Raw genomic sequence first — 15,592 nt, 5'->3', positions numbered from 1 at the left:
CATTGTTTCATTTTGGAGTGTGGACGTTTTTTCTTCTTCAGTAGTTTCATCTTATCCAGTAGGATTTCATTTCCAAAATGTCAAGACCTTGACGGTTTACCTTTCTTGCTTCTGTGCACTACCACCTTGCAATACGGGCCTGCAGCATAATGTTTCCTTCTCCTCCTCCTCCTCGTCCTCCTCCTCCTCCTCCTCCTCCTCCTCCTCCACCTCCACCCACTTCAGACCTGATCCCGGCCAATCTCAGTGGCGCTTCCTTTTATCATCAGCTGGATTTTATGCTGTCCACAGCAGCTCTGCTCTCTATGATATTGCTGTGTGTGATTCTATACAGGTACTTGGAGGAAAGTAAGAGACAGACTGCTGTTTCCTCCTCTGAGGTAACTGGAGGACTTGGTGGGTACGATCACACACTCCACCTGGAACGCTTTCATCATTCAGGGCTGTTTCCTCTGGATCCTGATTTCTGCCTGACCTTTTGATATTACCTTTAATTTCTACCTCAGGGAAACATAAAACGCCTTCTCCTGCTAGTCAGTTCCCCTTCCACTAGATTAAATGATATACTCTCGAGCCTTATAATGTATGTGTAGCAGATACGAGATTCACAGTTTTAACTGAAATAATAATAAAAGAGTAAAAGAATAAGGATAAAACAGAAATACTTGAGAAAGTTTGGAACTTATTATTCTGCTAATAGGCATTACACATCCAGTACACATCTATTCCTTGTCTGTTAATTGGTTCAGTTACAACAAAACTGAATCTTTTGCTACTATAATGTTACTTTTCTGTGACAAATACATAAATCATTTACAAGAACAAACCCAAAGTTTGGGGGCTCCGTTTGTATACTGTCTTAAAGGGAATACCACCCCTATGTGAAATGTAGTCACTCACTGTATTCCCCAGAGTTTGGTAAGTGAGAAAAAGTGTTTTTAAATTGGTCCAGACATTGTCTGAATCCGGCAGCGCAGCTATTACCTTTAGCTTGGTATTGGCACTGTAAGGTAGGGATGCCAATTAGCCAGTCCTTCGTAAAAGTGATAAAGTCAAGAATTTTCCTAATTACTTCTTGTGACCTGTATATTCACATCAAGTACAAATGCCACTACAATTAACACAAAGGGTTGCCTAGGGCAGATATGGACTTCATATAGGCAAAGTATCGGCAAAGACACCACGCAGCACCTGAAAACCCCCAGCTTCTGTCAACACACGACGTGACTGGTTTTCAGATGCTGCGTGGTGTCTTTGCACCTGGCAGCAGTGCTTGGTTTGCCGGTTTTAGTTGCACTGACATTTGAACTCGATGTGAATGTACAGGTCACAAGAAGTAATTGGGAAAATTCTTGAGTTTATGAGTTTTCCGAACAACTGGCTAAATGGCAACTCTACATTACGCCTATGCTAAACTAAAGGTAACAACCGCGCAGCCGGATTAGGACAATGTCTGGACCATTTTTAAAAACGTCTTTTCTCACTTATCCAACTCAGGGTAATACGGTAAATTTCACATAGGGGTGACGTATATCACTTTAAGGCCCAGGCACATTAAAACCAATGTCAAAAAACTAGGTAAGGCCAACTTTAGTTGTGTCTAGTGAACAAGTTGGACTTCATATGAGCAGGTGGGAGTAGTGTAATCTATCATTTACATGATATTTTACTTTTCTTGACAATGCAATAAAGCCAGCTTGAGTCGACCTAAAGAGGTGAAACATTACTTCTCCGAAGTTTGCTTTTTCACATATTTGTTGCTCTACAGCTAAACCTAAAGTATGTTCCATACTCCACATGGTTGGTGTTTAGATAGTTAGTTACTAATAGAGCAAAAACACTTTCCACGTCTGTATTTGTATGGTACTAGAAGTCTTCATTACAAATCTGGAGCGACATAACTTGTCTCATTTAGGTCTCAGCTGTATGACTCTACAAGCGCATGGAATCTTTAGCCGTAGTTAAAAACCTGTTGATTAAACACTGAAGTCGTGAATAACTCAAACCATACTGTAACAATATATGTTGAATAGTATTTAATAAGAGTAATCAATTACAAGATTTTGTTATTTGCCTAACACTAGAAGTACAATAATGGGAGTTATGAATTTAACATTGCTAATAAATGAAAGCCACTGTATGCTCTGATAGTCAGCTATTTAAATTCCAGTAAAGCTCTAGCTGAATATTATGCATTAACACTGGACGGCCATTTACATATGACTTAAAATATTTCATACTAAGCTTACGAGCATTATCAAGCATTTATCACTTCATATCATACCAGGCTTCATGGGTTAGATGTACTCCAGTGTACTTAAAAGTGTGTGGTCCTTTTCATAGCTACAATGTATTTAAGTATGTGATAGTGCAACATGTCCCAGGTGAAAACACTGAACAACACAGAAACAAAAGAATAGCAAATAATTATCTTTACAATTAACCAAGAAGTCAGAATATTCCCATTACTAAAGGATTTCTGTTTGAGGAGGTGTTTTATGTTGCATCTGCAAGGTTCCTAATTAAAATCCATACCCCTAATGAGTTTTTAGCACCCCTATTGGTTAACATGATTACCTAAGATAAGAGCAGTAAATTGAGGTCCTTTTAATTAAGTGTAAGATTTATAATGGTTTTTACTTGGAGAGGCTCTAAATTGACTTTACTCTGTACTTCCCATGGCCAAGCAGGCTCAATGAGGGGTCACACTCTTACCTTCAAGTGCTCACATATTAAGTTTACAAATTCAGCCTAATGCTTCACATTCAAGGTTTGTGGCTTTGCAGAAAATAAGTTTTTGAATCCTTGTAATCGATGTTATTTGCTGGAATAAGTTTCCTCCCTTTTGTTGGAATTGCGGTGGTTAGTAAGAGGATAGGTGCATGGTGGTCTTTCAACCACATCACGTTCTACGCAGTTAATGGCTGGTCTGTCTGTTGTTCAGTCCACCACTTTGGTCTAGACTGAATCATCAGCATCAACAACCTGATGTATTGCTTTTACATTTGTTACAAATAGTCATAGTCCATAGAGGATGACTAATGAGTGTGTTGCCACTTACAAGGCTTCCATTTGTGGTTCAGAGTGAAATACTGCATCTCACAAAAAAGACAGTAGATGGAAATGTCAGTGCTGGGTTTTAGTAAATCCCAGCAGACATTCAAACATCTAACACTGCCAACTCATGAGTCTCATTTAGCAATACAGTCAAGCGAATAGTAGGATCTAAGATCTCCAGTCCTCTTTGTTTTCCAGGTCTGCTCAACCCTCCACTACCTCTAGAGAGGTGCTCTCCTGAGGCTTGAGACAGGCCAATATCACTATCGCTTCACATCACATCACCTTGGTGATGTTAAGCCGGTCAGTTAATAGTCACGGAGAGCATATGGATAAGACTTCTTATGAACAAGGCAAGATGTTGTCAGCACACAGCATTCGAACTTTCTCCTGGATCAGGCCAATGTTAATGAGTTGCTTTAGAATCCCACGTACTGCAGCTGATCCACACAGGCCTTCGGGAGTCTGGGCCTAACACCATCCAGACCTGCAGCCTTGTTCTGGTTGAAGAGGCAGCTGCCTCCTCATCTCACTGCTGGAAACAGACAGGCTTAGTCCTGTCCCACTGCATTTTCCATCTGTCAGGCAAACTGTAGCTTGTTTGAGTGCATGGTGGTCTGTTTATCTGTTCAACCATGTTCATCATGGTAAATCACATCCAACAGCACACTGCAAAAGCTTTTCATGGACAACAAAAACAGTTATTTCTGTGAGAAAAAAAAAAGTCATGGATTGTTACATAACATATTGCAATTCCAAACAGAGCCCATCTCTTTCTATGTGATTAAACAGCAATGCACAGAGTATTAAATTGTATTGCAGCACAGACAGCGGTGGCCTGGTGCTGCCACTCTGGGCCCCCTGTGTCAGCGCGTCAGCCCCTTTGTCTAGGCTGCAGGGTAATTGCTTTCTTGCACCGAGGTTATTCATGTTATGTGATTGGATCATCCGACCTAGAGCTAGGGAAGCCACATTTGTAGCAAGGTTGGGTTGTTTTAGTGGTTTGCCTCTGAGCTGATTGTTTCAGCGAGTCTCTGTACCCACCAGCCAAGAGTCGTTGATACTGGCATATTCCATATTCCGCCTACCCCACTGTGAAGAAAACCGACTGCTTTTTATTAAAACTCATTACCCATCAGAGCCACCTTTCCCCAGTCTATTTATTTCTACCTATGAAGCCTATTAATTTTTTTTTTTCCATTGACCCTTTTGGATTTTAAAAACACAGCTGAGTCCTCTATGTCTATTCTAATGGGATTTTTCAAATGATTTATTCACCCCTGATTCTCCTAAGCTCAGGTTTTAATTGGTTTTGTTAAAAAAAAAAAAAAATGGCAAGAATATCTTGCATTCTGTCATCATGAACTATGTGACATTGAGATGAACAGTTAGAAAATCTAGAAAACAGTCTCCTCATTAAAACTGAGTAATATTAATGCTACTTGTACATTGCTTTACAGCCCGAATTCACTGAAGCATGTTGCCATCGCCTCTGTCAAATGCAATACCTCACTGTATCCTGGATATTTAAATAAATAAATGTAAAACTATGCCAGAAAAGAAGTCTAATCATTTATTTCTAATCAGCTAAACAAATAGCTTGTCACGGCTGGTGGTATTTATTACGCATGTGGGGCAGTAGGATTTACTGCAGCCTGCTCTAGCAGACAACGTGCGTGCTTTCTGAATACTGACACTGATCTCTTGAGTGACATCTCACTTCATCCCAGCATATATTTGTCTGACATTTTGCACTGGGTCTCTTACAGATCCTGCATATAGCCTCTTTTGATTTTCTCCTCACCCCAGGGTCACAAATTATCAGATTGTCTGGCTGACATTTGGCGTGGTCAGAGTAGCTGATACCTGACCTTTCTACCAACCAGTCCCTCCTCGCTTTCAACTGTTGCCCAGCCTCGGTACACTAGCAGCAGAATGAATTGAACTCTTAAATATTCCACACCTAGTTGACAGCGCCAAGATTTTATTAGACTTATAAAACATGCAGGGATGTGAAATTGATTGTCTCATTTGAATGGAGGAAGTAAATGGTGTATGGACAGAACACCTGGATACAGGGGGGTTTCAGTGTCAGTGAATTATTGATCGGGGAAGCTTTTTGACCCTCAGCCAGTTAAAGACATATGTGGTCTGTTAGGATGCTGACTCAAAGCTGGATTCTGTTCGTTATCGGTTGATTTTTTTTTCCACCAAACACTTACAGGATCAGTGCCTCTGTTAACACACGCATGCATGCATGATTAAAAATATAGTCCTTTTGTTTCAGTCTAGATTTGATCCTCAAAGCTTTGGCCACACTGTAATCATGCCAACTTTCCACCTTCTTTTTGACATTCAGAAAATGAGCATTCATCCAGACACTGAATATAGATGTTCTTAAAGGGGAGTGTCCGGATGTATGAAATATACAATGTAGGTTAATAATAAAAAAATAAAATAATAAAACAGTTTGTTCTTCAGCCTGAAGGGGTAAAGGGAAACTTGTATATTACACACTTGTTATGCAAACAAGTAATTGGTTTTATGAACACCTGGATACTGTGGAATACATTTTTAACTCACTGGTACCTTTAACAGTGTTGTACTCAGTGAGAACAATGATGCTGCATATAACTGTGTCTGTAGACATGTTAACGTTGAATGCCTTTTTTATAGGCACATTACTCCTGCGACTTTAGTGAGGCGCACTTTTATGAAGTTACCATTTATGAAGTTGCCATTTCAGAAAGGTTCCCCATGTTGGGCAATGAGCTGACTGAACTGCTTATCTTCTCATTCTCATATGTTTTGTTGGCATGGAAATAAACTGGCATGAAGTTAAGCAGACCTGCTGGTCTTTGCTTAACTTCATGCCAGTTGGGACATAGTTGGACATGGTTCTAGAGCTCCGACTCAAACATTATTCTACATATACATTTGGGTCAGTAAGTAAAAATGAAATAACATGGATATGGATGACGTGGATGTTGCATACGTGGCAGAATTAGGTTGTTGTAGAGCAGTGGATATTAATCTGGTTGCTAAATAATGGATAGATTTCCAGGCAGGAAGACGACAAGCTGTCCTTCCTACAAGCATCATCAAGAACTTCTTAATAATGTGTTTCATTTATTTCATTTTCATTCATGAACCTCCCTCCATGAAGCATTTCATTTGATGTCCACAACAAAAACGCTTGTTTAAATTAAATGATGACAAATTTATGTTGATATAACAGCAATATCATTATATATTAGTTTCTAGGGCTACTGAAACTAGTGAAATGGCTTAGGTAGCCAGTATATTACCATTGCCTGAGTTTCCACTATCGGGGCTCAATAAATCTTATCTTGTTGTGCAGTTACTGCAGTTAGAATAGCTAGGCCACATTTTGTGTTCAGTCCTTTACTTCTGCTTACCTGCTTTTTTTTATTTTTTTTATTTTTTTATTCCATTTAAAATGATTTATTTAAATGTATTAAGAATTCATTTAAGTGATGAGTCTGCGTTTCCCTGACTCTTTCTCCCAAATATGAGAATAAAAACTGGAACTTTCCTTAAAGACTTTATCTGCTGTTATCTCCATATATCGGCATGATTTGTGAAGCTGAAGGGGAATCAGCCTCTAAAACCGTTTTTGTCTGAACTGGTGATTTGCCACAATAAAATATTCAAATGTCTGTGCTTGTTGGGGTTGATGTTGAGCTGTAATGCCATGTAAACCTAATGGGCGGCTGCCTCCCTCACATCACTGTCCATCAGACACTTTCCTGAGTGAAGCAGTACAGTTTTTCACGGCTTGCCCGTTCCCATGGCGATTTTAAACAGCAGAACATGTCTGCAATGGGGAGAATTAAAACTAGCATGGAGATTACCACTGCTCACTGCTGACCAACCAGAATTAAGAAAGAAGAGAGAGGGGATATTACTTATTAGCTCAGTAAAGCCACACACACACATACACTCCCTGACCTTGGCCAAATGGTTGTCTGTCAGGCAGGGATCTCTTCCTACATGTGGGTGAAACATTGTCAGATGTCAGATGGCAGGACACTTCTCTGGAGCAGCTGCTGTGCCTCCTCCAGGACAGATATGCCCGTTGGCTCATAATAAAAGGGCCACACAGATGTTGCTCTACCCTTACCTCATCCTTAACTACCACTGTGTTTTTTACTTTTACTGAGCAGCTGGGTTAGAAACTGCAATTTTCTCAAAGAAAATAATATAAAATACTTTTATGTTTGTGCTTTTTAGTTGGGGGCAAATAATGAGCCAACATTCCCAACATTCAACCACAGGGTTTTGTCCGTCAGTGATTATCACTGTTGTGGACTGTTTTTGTGTCACGTGCCTACACAGGTCGGTTACCTGAATGAAAATTCTAGTTTCGGCACCTTCCTAATCGGTAGCTATGGCATTCTGGCTGGGTGAGCCTTGAACACAAGGCTGATACTTTGCCAGTTTTCATGCACAACGTCTAGAACATTTCATGTTTTAATTCGCATTTCTGCGCTGCTGGAATACTTCTCTGCTCCCACTGTACAGCTCCAATGACCAAACTTAGGCCAAGTACTTCTTGTCCATTTTTTTTCCACCATTGTTAAATCAGACTCGGTGAAAGTTGGCATTTCCTGCAATTATCTGTAGTGGTACAAAGGATGCTTTTGTCAGAAACATCTGCAATGCTTGGTTTCATTGATGGCAAAAATAAATTAATAAATGACGAAAAATATGAAAAAAAAAAAACATACCAACCAACGGCAAGATACAATAAACTGATGAGAAAAAATTATCTTTATTTCTTTTAAAATACCACCAGCTGACCAAACTATGCAGGTTGCAAGCGTGGCACAATTGTTGTTTTAGAGCAGCGGATGTTGATCTGATTGGTAAAGAATGGATAGATTTACAGGCAGGAAGATGTCCTTTCTACAAGCATAATCAAGAACTTCTTAATAATGTATTTTCTTTATTTGATTTTCATTTATGAACTGATGTCCACAACAAAAACGCTTGTTTAAATTAAATGATGAGAAATTCATGTTGATATAACAGCAATATCATTAGGCAGGTTGCTATGGCTACTGAAGCTAGTGAAATGGCTTGGGTAGCCAGTATATTACCATTGCCTGAGTTTCCACTATCTATTTTTTTTGGAAGACTGGAAAACTGCCAGTTGACACCATAACATTGAACAATTTGCCTCAATAAGCATGAATCTTTATTCTGAAAAGATGACTTGCACACAAGCTCTTTTATGCTCTTCAGGAAAACATTTCACAGAAAATGTGTCAGAACAAGGGAACAATTTGTCATTTAAATTCATCTCTAAAACCTGTATCCTAATTAAATGTCTTTCTATTTACAGTCCATTCGTCAAACTTTACAATACAACGTAACTTGAAACTTCAAAATTATATCTGTAAATCTGTACATAAATGAAGTATCTGGCCTTCACGACAATATTAGATGATGATGAGAATACGAAGGAAAACAACATAGAATATGAAATGTAATTTGAGCTGTATTTAACAAGCCAAACTTAATGTAGCTCACTCAACAAACTATGGCTTTACAGCTATTTTTTCCCCCATCTTACTGAACATTCCTGACAAGGAAGTGGTTCTACCTCATGAGGAGGAGTCATTCAAATCGTTTGTCAGACAGTCTGTTCCTCCTCGGCTCAGCACCAGACTGCCCAAGTGCTAAGACTGCCTGTTTTGTTGGTGTCAGATTTGGCAGCACCATCTCGTCACCATCACTGTCAGTCCGACGATCCTCAGCAGCCAGTAGCTTCACGGCAGCGTGCTGCTGCTGCAGGCGCTCGGTCAGGTTAGAAGTCGTGTTCGCAGCGGCTGATAAACTGTTTCTGCCCTGGACACAGATTACATTTCACTGTCAGCATTATTTATTTCCTACAAATTGGAAGTAGTGGGAAAATTTCCACCTCACAGATGATGTTTCCATTTCTGTCGCGTCTCCTTGCTCGTCTTCTTCTTCCCCTCGAGTCAAGTCTACATGTCACTGAAAGGGACTTTGGTTTGTGTTTTCGCTCCTCCAGTAAAGAAGTGCAAGTAACGAGATCATTTTTGATACGTAACTGTAATTAAATTACTGATGTTATCAACAGTAATGCGTTACAGACTAATGTAATCTGATTACAGTAACATATTACGCTGCTCACAGATGAAGCTCCCGGTTTGAGACGTGAGCTGTTAAAGAAGAAAATCTTTACTCGGGGTTCAACCTGGTCTCTTGTATCAAATTACTGCTGCTGAGGTGAAAAATATCTTCAAGCTCAATTCTCAGTGATGTTTTGAATCATGGGTTTGGACTTATCCAGAGCAGAGGCATCAGCTCTTTGACATGAAAATCTGATTTCTGGCAGAGGGGTTCTGGGGCGGAGAGATTTATCAATGAGGCCCAAATAATTTTACAAACTGCCAGCATGACTCACATACTATAAAAACTTTACTCAAGTAGTGATACAAATCATGATGCATCGACTTGAATTTTCTAGGATTTTGACATTGATATTTTAAAATCGACAAGTCATGGTGGTACTTACAGCTGGAATAGCAAAGCTTGCTAATAATGATTATCAAGATGAGCTGGATTTGTCTTGATGCACAGTTAAAGAAATAATATCTATAGATAAAAAGGTCTTCTGTGTAATAGACTAGGGTTCATAACAAACTGAAATGTCTACATCCTGATATATTCTGATATTTCAGATATTTAAATTAAATGTAAAATAATTAAACCAACCTAAAAAGAAATAAAATTTGTCTAACAAGAGTGAGCATCACATCTTTGAAGCTGCTCTAATGCAAAGAAAACTGTATTGTTCCTTTGAAATGTCACGAGCCACTGTAGAGCAGGTAATTGTACACGTTTCACTATAGTCTGATGTGACTGTGTCGTCACAGTGTGATTCATAGATAATCCTGGCTCGCTCATGACTCATGGCTGATCAACTGTAATAATCACTGAGGTAATAATCACTGTAATTATTACCCAGCTCTAACTTCTAATGTTTGAGAGCACATCCAGAAAGGAACAAATGTCACCAACATGTCTGTGAAGATTCTCAGTCATCCAGGTCGCGTTACGTCTAATTCAAAGCCAAATGGGACTAGTTTGAGTTTTCTTGAACGAATTGTGAGTTCCAAATAAAAGGCATTTCAAACTAAAGGAGCCACTTGGATGAACTGTCTTCAAGAAAACTCCAAGTTCAGCTGCCTCAGTTTTCTGTCAGCAACATTACTGCTTAGTGTATTGTATCGTATATAATACTGCTAGTCGTAAGTCGACTATACAAGCAACCCAAGGCCCACTACACTCCGACATTAGGAAACACGTCATGTATGAGAAGAGACAGAAAGCTGGTACTGTCAGCAGGATTATAAGTGCATATGATGGATCTCCACTGCGTCTGAGCTGTGCAATTGATCTGCGATGGCTCTGAATAAGCTCCGTGTCATCAGCTAGTTTCTTTGCAATGTCACATCCCTGACTTGACTTAATGTAGTCTTCTATAATACCCCCAAAGTCAATATCACCATTTGGATTCCCCCCGCAGGCCTCTAGGGACTAAGTCCAGACTGTTGGCTGTTAAGCATTGCAACCTATATTAACAGCCAAGAGATAAACTCATGCGTCCCACATTATGAGACGGAGCCATGCATCAGAGCTCATTTGGGTTATCTACGTTCACACATCTGAGCTGGGGTTGTGGAGGGGAAATCTGATTATGTGGGACTGCAACTTATTTCACAGCAAAGCCAAAGCTGCCACAGAATCACATTACTGACAATTGCACATTGAATTACAACTTATTTTTGGAGACTGTGCGAGAATTAGATGTGCTCAATTGCGTGTATTTAATAGTCGCATTACTAATTCACTGTATTGATGCATCGGGGCTTTACATGTTCCGATATGAAACTTTATCTACAAATTAGCCCACACACGTCACCACTTGTCACTTGCTGCGTTTCCATTGTAGTTTTCTGCTAAATAAAAGCGATATTTCTGAAGTTTTGAAAGTACAATTGGACTTTGTATGTGTTTCCATTGAAAGGTGTTTTTCGAGTGTAACTTTCGTAAAGTCTCGTCTGGCAATATCCCATAATACTCTTAAATTCTTGTCACGCAAGACTTTGAGGAAGAGGGACTTCAGAAGAATTCGTCACATGATCCCTCGCATCATTTGCATATGATTCCAGTGTTTCCATTGCAGTTCTGCGATAAACCTTTATATCGATACGTCTGAAAAACCACCTCATGAGAACGTGAAAGTGTTCTAGCGATATTTGAGAGGTTCAAAATGTAGGCATTTCCTTTACCAGTTTTTTATTGCAATATTTAGGTTTTGTGCATTTCTAGGGGTAATGGGGACAAAAATATATTGCTTTATGTGCCATCAGCATATCCATTCCCCTAACCAGGGTACTTATAAGCCTGGTATCTTCTGACTTTGGTAGAGGGGGCACCAGGAGTAGCCTGGTGCTAACTGTAGCCTCCCCATGGACCCCAACTATATGCACTTCACTCCAGAAGTTTTACTGCAAGTGTCAACAATCTATCTCTGGTTCCATTACAGCTCCTCTCTGAGACTATATCCGCACAGTTAAAAGGAGAATAGGTGTGACCCTAAAACAAGCACTGCAGGCTGAAGGCAAGGAAGTGGAGCACTGCTGTGCTTAAGGTTACTGCTTGGTGGGGGCAACCGGCTCCTGTGTGAAGCTATGATAAATAAAATGGAAGGGGAAGGCACTGTCTGTGCAATTCACCAAGATTAATGACCGAAGCACTACATAAAGTGAAATAGTTTATCTCAGGCCTAACAACATGAAACTTGTAAATGTGCCTGCCATTATTCTTTCTTGGACACTGCGGCCAGGCTCATGTTGCATTCAGCTCAGACATTACACATTCAGAAAGAAAAGCTGCAGAAAATATTCTCCCTTTGGACTCCACATTGGCTATTTGTCCAATCTATAGGCGGCTGGGGTGTTGCCTGTCCTCATATTTTGTGTCATTTGTGTTGAAATCTTGGCAGATTCGCAAAACAGAGCCGAGCCCAGTGTTTCATACACAGTGCTTTCAAGGCTGCGCAGATGAGAAAGGGCAGGATAACATCAATTCCACTCAATTTCCTCAGGACCTTGAAATGTGGGCCATGCTTTGTGCCGCATTTCTTTACAAAACACTGATGAACAGCTTTTGGTCTTCACTAAAACAAGTGGGGGTTTTTTAAAACCACTTGAAGATTGTGCTGTACCGCTTCAGGTAATTGGCCCTGACAACCCTGTTAGTCAGATTTAGCAGAGTTTTGTTACCACTGCTGCTGCTGCTGAGTTTGTGTTGATGCATTATTAACAGCTTAAATGAAGGCTCCTCAATACTATGCCACTCAGCTTGGCTGCTACTGCAAGTGAACTTGTGATTTCTGTTTCATCAAGGAACAATCATTGATCACGAGGACGGCAGACAGGAGCTAAATGACACTATTTTTCTGTGTGAAGTCATGCGACATTATTCCATAAAGACCATTTTCTAAGGCAGAGCCATTACACAAGCGTACAATGAAAGGTTTTTCAGGATCTATTTGGCCAAATAAATGGACTTACCTGTAGGTCCACCAGAGATGGGTAATATGTGTGTGTGTGTGTGTGTGTGTGTGTGTGTGTGTGTGTTACATCAGAGAAGGTCAGCTATGGTAACAGGAATTCTTCTCACTGTTAGCGTGCAGGGAATTAGCACTGCCAGCGGCTATCAATTTTGTCCTTTTAATCAGTCCCATTGTGTCAGAGAAAGAAGAAATAGATGGACGCGTTCAGGCAAATGGAGCACACTGGTTTACCATGCTGAAATGAATCATCACAAAGCAATAAAAGACGTGAAAAGTCTTGTTTCAGCCACTGCCTCTATCTTTCAAATGAAAAATGTCTGAATTCAATGTGGCATTAAATCTAGCCAGTCTATCAACATAGTGAGAATTTTTTTTTTTTTTGTTTTGTAAATATCAGTGTGGGGTAGGGTTTAAATGAATAATACCTTATTTCTAGAAACATACAGTCGCTTCTGAAAGTATTCCAAACCCTTTCCCTTTTTTGCATAATTGGCCGCTTTGTAGATGTGATTTCAAATGGATAAAATTCCTAGTTCCCATCATTCCATACTCAGTGCAGGCACTTTATAGAAGTTTTTCCAAAGTAAACAAAAATTAACTCTGTCATTTACAAAAGTGTTCAACCCCTTTGCGGTGGTGTTCCAAATTGTGTTCAGGTGCATCCTCAAAAAGAAGACTTTTTGCCTGGCTGTTGTTGAGCAAATGTGGAACTATTTTTTCCTGTGTCCTATATTGTTGGTTAGGGCTGGGCAGTATACCGGTCCATACTGTATACTGGTATTTGTTTCCGTTTTTGAATTTCTGAATATACCGGCATACCAGTGTGTTTGATTACACAGTGTTTGAAACACTCCACAAGACAGTGTTTCATACTGGACCATTGTCACTGTAGCGCTACCAAACACGCATGCAACTACCGTAGTTGTATCCGTGTTTGGAAGCACTACTTTGAAGATGGCCCAGTGGTCTAGTTGAAATACATCAACTACATCACTGTGAGGTGGTGAAGACTCGTGCCAAAAAAAAAAAAAGTGCCATGTTGGTTGTTTGGGGTGACCAGACATCCCCCCTGATTTCTGGGGACAGTCTCCAGTTTGGATGACCTGTCCCCCGGCAAAAGCTGTCCCCAAAAATGTCCCCCATTTTAGCTTTATTAATGAGAGAAAAAAAAAAAAAGGTTTCGCACAGACTACAATTATTAAAGTTGTTGTCAAACTGCTATTGACATTACAGACATAGCAGTTTAAATATATTTAATTATGGATAAATGTGAAAAATGTGAAATGTGAAAAATAAATGAAACCGTAACTGTCCCTGTCTGTTCATTTCATCTTGATAACATTTATTTTTTTATTTATCTCTGAGTGCTAACACAGGGCCACGCAAACCTGTCACACTGGGTTATTCTACAATATTTACTCATCATCACAGTAAAATATTCTATCCTTAGTCAATCTACTGCACTAATTCTTCTCTCAACCAGTTGAAAATGTTGTTAACACATGATGCGCATAAAAAAAAAATACCATGATACCATCTGAGTTTTGAAAAATGCCATGATATACATTTTTGTCATATTTCCCAGTGCTACTGTTGGTACAAGTCTTGTGTCGCGGCCTTCAGCGGACCAGTTCAGTGAGTGATCACTCAGATTGACTGATCAGTTTAGAGGACTTGCAAAACAACAGATTTGCCACACAGTGTTTTTCCTCATTTTGGCTCTTAATCTAATCTGAACAATCAAATACAGGAATATTTCCACAACAACATGGTGATTTATAAGGAGTAAACTGTAGAGCAACTGATCAGCATGATTCAGGAGGCCAGCTCCGTACGACGACACTTTGTAGCTCTCCCTTGGTTCCTAGCCTTCAGCTCATAGTAGCACCGCCGGTTTCCTGATCTTTGACACATTTGCTGTGAATGTGCCATTGGCTGTAGTTTTTGTGATGTGTTCAAGTGAAACTTTTTCAGACACAGTCAACGTAAGGTGAAATCACTGTGGACCTTGGTTGCCAGTATTTCTTTAAAATCAGTTTGGTGTGTCACTGGTGAGTCACCCCACCCAGGTTGACCTTCTCAGCAGTGCTCAAATTCCACAATTTTCTGTTTAAAATTGTACTTACAAAAATACAAATGTAAAAACTGAGAGGACTTTCTGAAGTGAATATGTTTTACCCTCCATTTCTAAATCTGTTTTCCTCTGTGGCAGTAAATTTGTCGTGACCAAAGGTGGAGATGTTTTCAGTTGCTACTGTGTGGTTTAATAGCAAAAACTCTAACTTCTTCATGAAAGAGAACGATAAACATCCAGGACAATCAAAGAGTCAAGCCTTGTTTTCATAGTCTTCCACATACTAAATATTCCACTGCAAGAAACAATCAAGAAACAACAGACAAAGACACCTATTTCTCTGCAACAGAGCGAAATGCACTACAGAGTAAATGGAAGCAAGTATTATGTCTTGTGTTTTTCAGCTAAAGACGCTACTTCAGCACCTTCACTGGCGCCACCGCTGTTGTTACCAGCTCCTCCACCTACAAATAAAACGCAGCAGGGTGCAGCAATTGTGGGTGAGTCTCTGGGGAACGTAGAGAATCACTGTCTGAAGGAGAAGTTCAAGTAGACGAGGCAGACTGAGGAAAACAGGAAGGTAAGTCGCACTTATTCACAAAATAAGTTATTAAACACGATGATGTTACAATACTAATCATTTGTTGGATTGAACCTCTATTGCTGGTGTTCTTCAAGCAGCCATACACTGAATATAATAGTGTTGATTGCGACTGTGTTAGATTGAGTATCGGGTTTCACTGCCACAATGAAGCTCATTCTGTGGTACACAAGGAAAATATTTCCTGCACACACCGCATCATTTCTGTGGTTTTTAAGACACC

The 15,592-nt window shown here is 39.8% G+C and overlaps 1 long non-coding RNA gene across 1 annotated transcript in view; it reads left to right on the top strand.

Moving 5' to 3' along the window:
• LOC125012550 overlaps positions 1–15,285 on the top strand; it is an 84,275-nt gene extending 68,990 nt beyond the window's left edge. Inside the window, exon 3 of the long non-coding RNA XR_007113297.1 lies at positions 15,173–15,285. This is a non-coding gene — a long non-coding RNA (uncharacterized LOC125012550). The remainder of the gene's footprint in view (positions 1–15,172) is intronic.
• Positions 15,286–15,592: the final 307 nt, after the last annotated feature.

Source organism: Mugil cephalus, chromosome 8, assembly GCF_022458985.1.
Source record: "Mugil cephalus isolate CIBA_MC_2020 chromosome 8, CIBA_Mcephalus_1.1, whole genome shotgun sequence".
NCBI lineage: Eukaryota > Metazoa > Chordata > Actinopteri > Mugiliformes > Mugilidae > Mugil > Mugil cephalus.
Note: the sequence above shows the minus strand (reverse complement) of the source record. Positions and strands in the feature narration are given on the sequence as shown.